Here is a 12,400-nt window from a genome sequence, read left to right on the forward strand (position 1 = left end):
ATATTATAGTCCAAATAAATATAATATACATACATAAGTACATATGTAATACTATGATATGAATAATTGAACAAATGGAAGTTTTTTTAGTAACCAAATTTTATCTCATAAAATGCGAGAACGATTAACATTTACTTGAGCTAATATTTAAACTATAATATTATACAAATATATTCGAGAAAAATTTAAATATTTAACTACGTACAAATATTCATTCAATTTTGCCCTTCGCAGAATAGAATTTTATGCTTGCATTAAACCGTACACTATAAAATTAATTTACTACTAAAATAAATGTTACGATGGTTTAAGAATAAAGTATAAACACAGACGCATAAAAATATTTTTAATTATTAAATGGTGTGAAAGCATCTAACTACATACTAAAATTACGATTTATAGTGTCTGCGTATTAAATTAAACACTATTACCCCATTCTAGGTGCATATTACATAGATACACTTTCATATTCGAATATATGCATACAAAATACACGCTTCTATATTTTTGGACGATTTACAGCGTCCAAACTTGTGATGGGTTGAAAATTCGCATGAAAATAGGGAAAATGCGTTCTTGTTATTGAGTTTTCCTCCATTTCACGGCGTTTCCGGTCCCATTTTCACGCGATGCATTATTCATGGCTGTTGCAATAGTGTTTATTTTTTCAAGGGGATTCCTTGTAAAACTTGTTTATTCTTTTGCTTCTTTTCTTGAAAGGAAAGCTTTCAACTCTCCTCGCGGACGAGTCGTAAAATTATGCAGTGCCAGTTTTCAGATACGGATCGCATAATTCAACAACGATCCCTTCAATACACCCGAGACTTTTCCGGAAAAGCATTTTCCATGTCGTTGCTGTTAACACTTCTACACACGTAATCGTGAATTGTACTTTTTGAAAAGGGTGGGTTGGCTATAAATATTTTATGTTCACTTTTATTTTAAGATACAATGTAATTTTATATAAAGCATACATCGATGGGAAAATGTGAGCTTGTAGTCGAATCTATCTGCTTGTTGAATAGCAGGAAAATTTTCGCACGAGCCTTGGCTGAACGTGACGTCGAAATGTTATGCGAGGAAATTCTGCGATACGGATTTATTTTCCGCAATTTCCATACGCGATGCGAGATTTTAATGGGGGGGAATTCTGTTATCTCCATACGTCGACGATAAATCTCTTATGGGGTCCATAAAGGGCATGCGTGACCTCAGGACATCCAATCTTAACGCTCGACCGGCCTTCAACCCTCCGAAAGCTGTGTAGAAATAACGGTGAAAGTTTATATTGGTATATTTGATTCGTACGAAATGGCTGCAATTTATTTTTACACTATTTAACGCAACGGAAACGCAATCGTAAACCCTTTGATTGAATATAAAAATTTATGACGGATAAATCATAGCTTCCGGTCGGCTCCGTGTAGTTTTCGCTTAACTATCGAACTCGCGAATTATTATCGTTTAATATGTTCATGTTCTAATACATTCTATGTGTATGCTATACGTTCGTAGTTTATTAGAAATGTGTTTTGAATTGCCTGTAATTACGCAACTCACAATATTTTACAGGTGTGTCAGACATTTGATACTACACGTACATACATATATTCAATTGGTATATTTCGCATTTCATATATTATATAACAAAAATGAAAAGGGAGTGTCTTATCGGTTTCAATGAAATTAGAAAATTTTATGTAATAATCTAATATTCCGCTTGATTCTTCCTCGTATAAAAATTATTTATTACAAATTTAACACTGCATATTATGTAGTGTTGAATTTGTCATTCACTTCTTTAAGAGAATGAAAAATTCAACACTACATACTATATAGCTTGAATTTTATTAAACTGTGGCAATGTTTTTGTATATTAATATATGTAACTACAAATTTCATGATCACTGTCAAGATTCTGTTTCGTAAATCATTTAAATCCATTCACCATCCACTGCTGGATGAAAATCTCTCCGATCCGCTTCCATTCGTTTCTATTTTACGCAACTGTCGTCTATATCACCCCACATATTTATCAAATTTAATCCTTTATCTTCCTTGCGGCTTTCGTTTAATCCATTTGCATTATCTCAGGTACCGTTCCATCACTTATCTTATGCAGCTTTCGTCCAATCTTCTAGCTACGTGACCCGCCTATTGTCATTTCAATATTTTCACTCAATCTACATACATATGTCAACTATCTTTGTCATTCTTATCCCCACGTATTCAGTTTCCTATCTCTGCTCACTATGCCGAGCATACAGCGTTCCACATTCCTTTGCGTGCATTGGACTTTGTGTAAATCTTAGCGTTCAATGTCCTTGTTTCACATTCATACGTCATCACTGATAAAACGCATTGATCGAAGATCTTTTTCTTCAGACAAAGTGGCAGTTTTGATATAAAAACAGCGTTCTTTCGCGCAAATGGAATCCATCCTAATTTCATACGTCTCTTTATTTCCGTTTCTTTACTACCGGACATGTCTATTATTTGCCCTAAATATAAATAAATACTGACTATTTCTATTGTTTCATCATTTAATGAAAAGCTATCACGCATGCAATAACTATTGAACATTAGTTTGGTCCTATATTCTTACTTTCCTACTTTCCCTGACAGCTGTGTTTGTCATACTTTTAAATATCTTGATTAATAAATAAATATTGATATAAATACAATTTTCGACAAAAGGGTATCTAAGTGCTATCTATCATCAATATAACCAGTTACATTTTCAGGGTTGGTTTTATTCATTTAAGATTAGATTGTTAGGGTTGGTATTATTTAAGGATTAGGATTGGTTACGTTAAGTAAGGGTTGTCCCTATTCATTTAATATTGGGTTGTTAGGGTTAAATTTATAGAGTTAAACGTTGTAAATTCATTGTTTGATACATTTTCAGTGCTTGAATTTGTAAAAATATACTTTCACTTGTAATATGCATTCACTGTAACATATACATATATTAATACATCAAGGTGCATATGTATGTACATATACATATGTAATTATTCAAAATTGTGCTCTTATGTTTTGCATTTTTACTTTATATATGTACATATTAGGTGGGCTGAAAAGTTCATAGGCTGACACATAGATAGCGCTACTAGTATTAAATCCATATGATTTTTAGTTAGCCCTAACCTTAATAAGACACGTGTATAAATTTGACAGCTGTCGTACTATTAGTTTGTGAGTTATAGCATTTTGAGTGAAGCAACTTTTATTAGTTTGAAAAAATGGATAAAAAGGAATTTCGTGTGTTAATAAAGCATTGTTTTTCGGCGAAAAAAAATACTATTGAAGCCAAGGTTTAGCTTGATAAACATTAATCGGACCTTGCACCAGGAAAATCAACCGTTGAGAAGGGGTTTGCTAAGTTTAAACGAGGTGAAATGAGAACCGAGAACGATGCACGCAGTGGACGCCCCAAAGAGGCTGTTACCGACAAAAACATCAAAAAAGTCCACAAAATAATTTTGGATAATCGTAAAGTGAAATTGATTGAGATAGCTGAGACCCTAAAGATATCAAAGGAACGTGTTGGACATATCGTGAATTAATATTTGGGTATGCGAAAGCTCTGTTCAAAGTGGGTGAACCGCGAGCTCACAATCGACCAAAAACAACAACGAATTGATGATTCTGAGCAGTGTTTGGAGCTGTTCAATTGTAATAAACCCGAATTTTTGCGTCGATATGTGACAATGGATGAAACATGGCTCCATCATTTCACACCGTAGTCCAATCGACAGTCAGCCGTATCGTCAGTTGTATCGCCCTCGAAGGCAACTATATTGAATAATAAAATCAAATTCTAACAAAAAAAAGATTTTTTCTATGCTAGCCTACGAACTTTTCAGCCCAACTGTTACGTAGTAACGATAGATGAAGTTTTGCGATCATTCAAAAATTTTATTTGAACTGATTCAATCACTGATCACGTTTTCATGATCTAGAAAAAATGTGTGTGTATGTGTCAGTACATATGCGTGTTTGTGTATTATGGAGATTTTTTATATTTGTATTAAATGTGTGTGCGTAATATGAATAAATTGAAAATAACCACCTGATATAAGCAATTTAATCTGAACTCATCCACCAGGTGCAAACAGTGTTCGAACAGCATTTCGACTCGATGATTACCCATGCGGAACGTTTTTTTTTTTTTGTTTATTAATGAAACACTAAAAAGTTCTCAAATTTGCATGAAATCATATTTATACTTGTAATACAAAAAATCACACAATTGACACGCAAATTCAGCAATCGTCAATAATACACAAAATTGCACCGCATCGCGCTTGACGACAGAGCGATGCATCAGGTGCAAGTTTTTTTTTAAATATCGGAAACCGTCGGAAAATCAAATGCCAACTTCGATCTTATTATTATTATTATAGGTCGTCGTCTGGTGGATGTTTTCGTGTCGGTTGGGTCGATACGATCGCAACTACTACTACATACTACATACTACATACTACTATTATGTAGCAGCTGTCGTGCTCACGGACCGATGAATTAATTATCGGTCCCGGTACCGCACCCCTGAACTTTATGGTTGCGCACCCCCGTCTACGGCCGTTACTTCCGAGACACGTCTAGCCAAAACATTGCCGACTCGACATATTCATACTGCCAATTCAAAACTCGGTTTTATTTTATTTGAAATTTTCAACGCGACCATTACGCTGCTTGGTTGTGAATAATTAAAATGATTTGATCGGCAGTTTGTTCTCAAGTGAACTTGGCATGCTTTCCGGTGGGACTCGGCGTTAGAACTGTCTTTCTATTTCATTAGTTTGGCAATGCATGTTTAATCTTGTTTGAAGTTGGTCTACCCGTTAAATTTTAACGTGCACTTTTGCAAAAATACTTGGCTCGTGTATGTACATAATTTAATCTTTATACAATGAAGCATAAAATTTATCGATAATGATGCTTGTAATGGATATTATAAAATTGCAATAGATTACCTAAATACAATCTGATTTTGATCGTCGACTTTAGAGAGTATTTAATTAGTATTATGTATTTAGATGTATTATGAGCAAATATTTATAAGGTTTTTGAGCTCTTTTTCTTATTATGCTGTACATTAACATTAGAATAATAATGTATGATAGCGAAATTTGTGGCTCAATGCTACTACTACAAACTATCCAGTGCAATCGGATGAAATGGCACAATGAAAAAATTCCAAATTGAATTAGACAGAATATATGATTTCATTGCTAATTTTAGGGATAGAAAATAAAAATTGAATGAAAGGTAGTCCAGAGTTATTAAAGTTATTGAAGAACGAAGCAAATATGTAGAATAAGAAACTATCATAGAAAATTTGGTTAAGAATAAAATTGTAAATAGGTTTTTGAGCCCTTTTCCTATTATGCACTAGAATAATATAATACTATGATTACTAACAAAATTAAATTAAAATTGTAAAATAGAAAATGATCAGTAGATCAGTAGCTATTAAAATAGATATAAGATGTATTTTTAACGTAATTTGGTAATAATAAAAAACATTTTAAAATCAATAAAATTGTAATAAAGTTGTATTTGTTTTAAATTGTTGAATAGGTTGAATCCTTTTTGAATAACCACGCGAATGTCCACATGATAGATAATAAAATAAAATAAAATGCGTGTCTGGACATTTCATCGCGGGCTCACTGACAGATTTCATGCAAATATTTTTAATTCACAATATTAATCTTTGTTTTTATGTTGATTGTACTTTTTGTAACTTTTTGAAAGTCTACAAAGATTTGACAGATTCCATATCAATGTCTGTTTACTGTTTTAAAAACAAATCAAAATGTCTCATGAACGTTTAAACGCTATTTAACGTATAAAATAGTCTCTGAAAATGTGTCTTAAAATGGTAATTTCACTTTGGCTAGTAGAAATAAATTAATGAAAGAAGTTATAATCATTCGTGTTGTTGAGATATTAATATGAGTACGTGTACTAATCAGTTACAAATCTGAATATAGTAGTCATATTTTAATACCTATAGAAATATTCGAGGAAACAAAATGAATCAAATCATACCATAAATTAATGCTCTACCTATCAACTTTTATGTTTACATATGTAACTATAGACCAAATAATTTTTATTGTTTCTAAATCCTTCGAAATTGTTTTTACATAAAACCGTAGATATCGTAGATGTTTGATTTTGAGTTTTTTAATGCGTTTTATTGTCTTTAAATAATATTCATAATACATTTTAGGTCGAATCTAAAAGCTACTGATCCAGTGATTGTTTTATTTTAATGATAGTGTATGTACATATATACAGCATAATATGAAAAAAAGTTTAAACTATTCCCAATTAATATACATGTATGTTAATAATACATTTGATACAAATGTATATATTATTTTTAACGTTGACGATCTACATCAAATTGTGTTTAGATAATCTGTGTTCATATCTAAAGGGTATTGAAGACATCTTGTCTAGGATAAAGTCAAGATATCTTGTTTTCAATTTTTCTATATATGTACATATACATATTATATAAGTTCAAAATAGATATTAAGTGTTAACATAATTAAGTATTTGTATGTATAGCGTAGACGTGTAATTCATATTATTTCATATGACTTATAGCTCTAGAGTAAAGTCGATCGTTTGCTAGCATATTTTTAAGATGACATCGATTACTAACAAGTAATTATTTATGTAATTACGAGTTAGACATTATTACTTGTAATCGGATTGCTAACTAGAGTCTACTACATAAATAATTACTTACTAGAAATCGATCTCATCTTTTAAACCTGCTAGAAAATCAACCGTTCTCTAGAGCAGACCCATTTGTATGATGTGATATCACAACCGTAAAACGGCACATAAAAACGGAGCATTCAATTTGGGTCAGCGGTGTATTTCGTAATGGGCAAAAAACCTCTTCTGCGAATTACGTACATACATATAAAATGTAGCGATGTATGAGGGATTAATCCAATTCGCGGCAGTTAAGTGCATTATTCTCGGTGTGCCTTAAAACCGTTGTCTGATGTGCGCAATATGCATTTGCCGAATGGTAATAATTCACGAAACTTAACGCCACTATAAAAGCAATTTGCAGGGTGGTTGCGAATCGGATGGGTCGTTAGTTGTCGCTCATTGGCCACCCTCCAAACGCTAAAGATTTTTATTGTTATTTTTATATGAATGCATAAAAATGCAGATACGCGTGTTACATAGTTACGTATGTACATATATATTCTACTAGACGGTTTTTGCATTCGTTATGATGAATTTCGTTTCACTTTTGGGTTTAGATTTTAATTAACACGCACGCGTCGATGTTTCTCGTGGAAATTTTAGTGTCATTCGCAATTTATGTATTTACAAATTGTTTACTCGCGCAATGTGATACACTTGTTGAAATAAAAAATTGCACACGCGTGCTGCATTTGATGCATGTGAGCGTCTCTGTGGTAAATTGAAGAATTTTAAAATCAAAATTAATGCATTTAGGATACTTGGAAGATGTTTGTATGTATACTATTTTCCATAATTAGTATTCATATCCCATAGATGATATCTTTCAGACTGTATTAGTTGGGAGGTCATGGCTTAATGTTGAGGGTTTTATACGTTGACTATATTGGCCTTTAAAATGGCTTTAATAATAGATACTAGGTTACAATAGTTGAATATTCATTTATTTATGTACATATGTACATACATAAATATAATTGTTACATACCTGTCAAGACTTAGGTAAATATTTATCATGATAAATTGAACCATAAAAAATATATATTGTACATATACATATGTACATATTATACAACCTGTTCAATACACTACATATTTATATAATCTAAATATATGTATTTAAATAAATGATGTTACAAAATCATGTTTTCGAAATAAATACGTATAAATACATACGTATAAAATACGTATAAATACATACGTATAAATACGTATAAAATACGTATAAATACGTAGCCTTCATGGATATAAAAAAAAAGTGGTTTGCCATTTAATAAAAAAGGGAAATTAACTAACTTATAAAATGTGAAAGATTTTAAATTATATTAAATCGTGCTTAAATATAATTGATTCACCTTTATAAAGATAATGACTATGTATATCTGTATGTATAGTATTTTGTGTACATTCAAAAGTCTCTTTAAATGCTATTTCGATCGTTTTTATGGCATTGACATTCAAGAGCAAATGTTAAGCAATCTTATTACACCCTTATAATATTTTCTATGGGTAGTTATAAACAATTTTTCAATGTAGGATAGTAAAATGAAAATGATGCTTGTAAAAGTGGCTGTAAAGCCTTGTTAATCGATTGTCTCGTCGTCGGCGTCGGTTTTCTTACTGGCTCCCCCATCGTAAAATTTGCATTTTCTTCGAGTTTTATGCACTGAAACTTGTCCGCTTTCGAGTGGCAATGACAATAAACACAGATGGTTGTGTTTGTGCCTCTCATTTGGAAGATTAATCTCCTTTATTGACGATCACTAATGGGTTTCGCTCGTTGATGTCTCCCGATGACACGCCAGGGGGAAAACTAGGAAAAACTTTGGTCCATTTAAGCAAATTGCTCAACGTAGTCAAACATTCGTATTGTTTATCATGCTTTCAACGAATTCCCAACATGTTTTTGTATGTAGATTTTAAATATACATAATATGAAAAAATTGTTTGTACTTGGTTTGTTCTTAATTAGACTTGCACTTTTCATTAAACATATTTTTAAAGATTCACTTTGAAAGTAAAAATAGGCGATATGTTATCATAATACATATTCATCAATAGACCTGAATTGACAACAAATCACTTATGTATTAAATTTTAGATTTTTGGTATACATATACATATTAGAGAATGTAGAATGTTTATTTGCTGTTATTGTATTTAAAAATGGCTATGCCACATATCTATTGAAAAAATAATGACGGCTAAAATTTTACTTTATTTAATTATAGGATAAGTCATAACAATAAATTAATTCCAAATTCAAATAATAAATTGATTTTTTGTTAGTCTTAAGCTGGAATAAGTCCTCTTTCATTATCTTACATATATTTCATTATCACATATTATCGATCTAACTACTAAAGTTAAAGATTACAAATTATATGCAAAATTAAATTTATTTTTTTTTATTTTAAAAACAAACCTTGTATATAAGAAAAAATATATATGTATGCACATATTTTATTTTATTTCATAGAACATGAACATTCACCTTTTACAGATAGTTTACGCCGTTTACACTTTAAACAGATAAATACATCAATCAATCAATACAATATATGTATGTATAAGAGTTTTATACACTATGAATTTATACAAACATCCAAAGTGACATACATATATGGATACATTTTTGCCGCATTTTATAATCAAATTGGGGAACCTCAAGACGCTCAATAGCTTGAGATTAGTAAGAGAGATAGGAAAGGATTTTACAGGAACCGTTTCAATGAAAATTATAAAAATTCGCAAACTCTGGTAAGAAACGATCAACCTGGAGTCACAAACCAAGGTCTGGTGTGTAGCAGGACTCTAGTGGGAATTGAACCCATGACACTTAGCTCGAAAGCATAATTATTTATTTATTTATTTATTTATTTATTTAATAGTTTTGGACCATTGTGGCATTACAGGAAGAACCTAATGCGCCACAATGGCCTACATTTGAAAAATATATAAAAACATGATATAAAAACAAGTAAACTGTAAATAAAGGAAAAAAGCAAAAGCAGAAAACATGGTAAAATAAAATTACAAAAAAAAGTAACAAAAGGAAAATAATACATCATTCAGAGAGAAAAAAAAAATAACAAAAGTGTAAAAATTAAAAATAAAATCCATAAATCCCATTCTTTGTTTACACTGATCAAAATTAAAATAGTATATAAAAATGTACAAAAGAGAAAGAAAAAATAAAATAAAATAAAACAAAATATGAATAAAAAATAAAATCACAGCGAGGCCCAAATGGAAGAGAGTAGATTAAGATTCCACTCATTCATCACATTCAAATTAAGAAAGTAATGATGAGCGCAGGTTACCAGATAAATATGTTAAGATAATATCCGACAATCTACGCTCCCCAAGGTGGAAAATATCACATTCAGGGACAGCAGCAACGATTTCATTGAGAAGTCGAATAGCTCTTGGAATAGGAGCCATTCGAAAAAGAACTGTGCGAGCAGCAGGTACAACCATTAAATGATGATGTCTACCACGCACATAATTATTAGGGACATAAAGTCCCAACTGTTCCAGCAACAACGGGCATGACGTATTACCACGCAATAGCTGGAGAACGAAACGAATTAACGAGAAGTTTCTCCGAAGTTCAAGGGAATTATACCCAAGCATGCCCAAAAGGAAAGGAGTAGGATAGAGATATGGGTAGTACCCATACTCTTTCTTATAAAGAAAACGAAGAAATGCTTTTTGCACTTTTTCTATAATAAGAGAGTAGTTTGCTTCGTGCGGATTCCACACAATTGCATTATACTCTAGCTTACTTCTAACAAGCGAGTTGAAAAGCAAGCGAGAAGACAAGGGGTTGGAGAATAATCTAGCATATCTCAAGACAAATCCAAGTCGACGAAAGGAAACGTCAGCGATTGTCTTGATGTGGTTGTGAAAGGTGAATTGAGGATCAAAAGTGATACCCAAGTCGACCATTGATTCCACGCGCTTCAACAATACGGATCCAATGGAATATCCGTGACAATAGAGCGAATTCGCACGTCCATAACTCATAATAGCACATTTACTAGTATTCAGTTCAAGCCCTAAACTGGAACTGAACTCTAAAACAGCGTTAATATCAGCTTGAAGGAGAGAGGCTTGCCTCTCATCCTTAACAGCAAAGAATAGTTTAACGTCGTCAGCAAACAAGAGACATGAAGCATTGCGTAGTACTTTTGGGAGGTTATTAATGACTATTGTAAATAGTAAAGGGCCTAAGGTGGACCCCTGAGTTACACCAGATCGCGTAAAAAATGAAGGAGATTCATAAATACCATATCTAACAAATTGCTTCCTATCACTAAGATAAGAAGCAAAGAGTTTAAGAAGACGTGGAGAAAAGCCCACTTCAGCTAATCTGATCATAAGAGCGTCATTGTTGACAAGATCAAATGCTTTTCGAAAGTCAAAGTAGGCTACATCAACTTGTTGTCCACGGTCAACTTTAGACATGGTATAATATGAAAAGCAGGCAAGATTAGTGGTAGTGGAACGACATGGTGAAAAACCATGCTGCTCATCACACAACAATCTTTTGAACTGCAAAAGAATCAAACGGTGAAGGATATTATCGAAAATTTTGGGAATAGCCGAGATGATAGCAATAGGTCTGTAATTTTCAACCTCATTTTTAGAGCCACTTTTATGAATGGGAATGACTCTAGATAATTTCCATTTTTCAGGATAATTACCAGAATCCAGAATAAGGTTAAAAATAAACTGAAGAGGCTCTAAGAACGAATTACAGCATGCCTTTAATACGTCAGGGGGCACACCGTCAGGCCCAACAGACCCTTTCAGCTTCAAAATTGCTATCCTAACATCTCCAAGCGAGACCCGCGGAATGTCTATAATAACACCTTCAGTACCAATTTGGGAAGCCAAATTAGCATCAAGGGATGGTGATCTCTGATCAAATACAGAGCTAAAAAAACTAGCAAAAGCTTTAGCGATCTCAGGACCGACACAACTTTTATTATTAAATGAGAACGAATGCTCAAGGCCATGTGAAATATGCTTACTCTTAATAAATCTGAAAAAGTGGTGAGGATTACTAGCGATAGCACTCTCCATCTCTTTGAGATAGAGGGTATAACGCTCACTCACACCACGTTTCACGATCTTCCTAAGAATCCGAAATTTCTCATAGTCACGAAATGATTGGCTACGTTTCCAACTTCTATGAGACAACCATTTTGCACGAACATCAGTTATAAGTTTGGACCCAAACCACGGTGGAAAAACCCGACGATGTAGTTCTAAATTAGGATAACTGATGAACCGAGGAACATAACTGTCAAAAATATTATATAGTGTGTTATACAAAAATTCAACAGCATCACCAGTATTCATGAGGTACATTTGGCGCCAGTCCATAGTACGAACCTCATTATAAACCAATTCAGAATCAACGCGAGCAAAATTCCACCGTGATGAAGGAATCCCAACAGATGAACAAGCTGAAACAGGTCTCACAGAAGACAAAAACAGAAGCTCAATTTGTAATGCATCATGATATATGTCCTCAGGGATGATCGCAGTTCCTTTTGGGCATAGGATCATCGTTGCTGACACATTGGATTCATTCACCAACATAATATCAAGCTTACTTGGACTAATGGGTGAACCAACC

The sequence above is a fragment of the Arctopsyche grandis genome, chromosome 11 (assembly GCF_051622035.1).
Source record: "Arctopsyche grandis isolate Sample6627 chromosome 11, ASM5162203v2, whole genome shotgun sequence".
NCBI classification, from domain to species: Eukaryota; Metazoa; Arthropoda; class Insecta; order Trichoptera; family Hydropsychidae; genus Arctopsyche; species Arctopsyche grandis.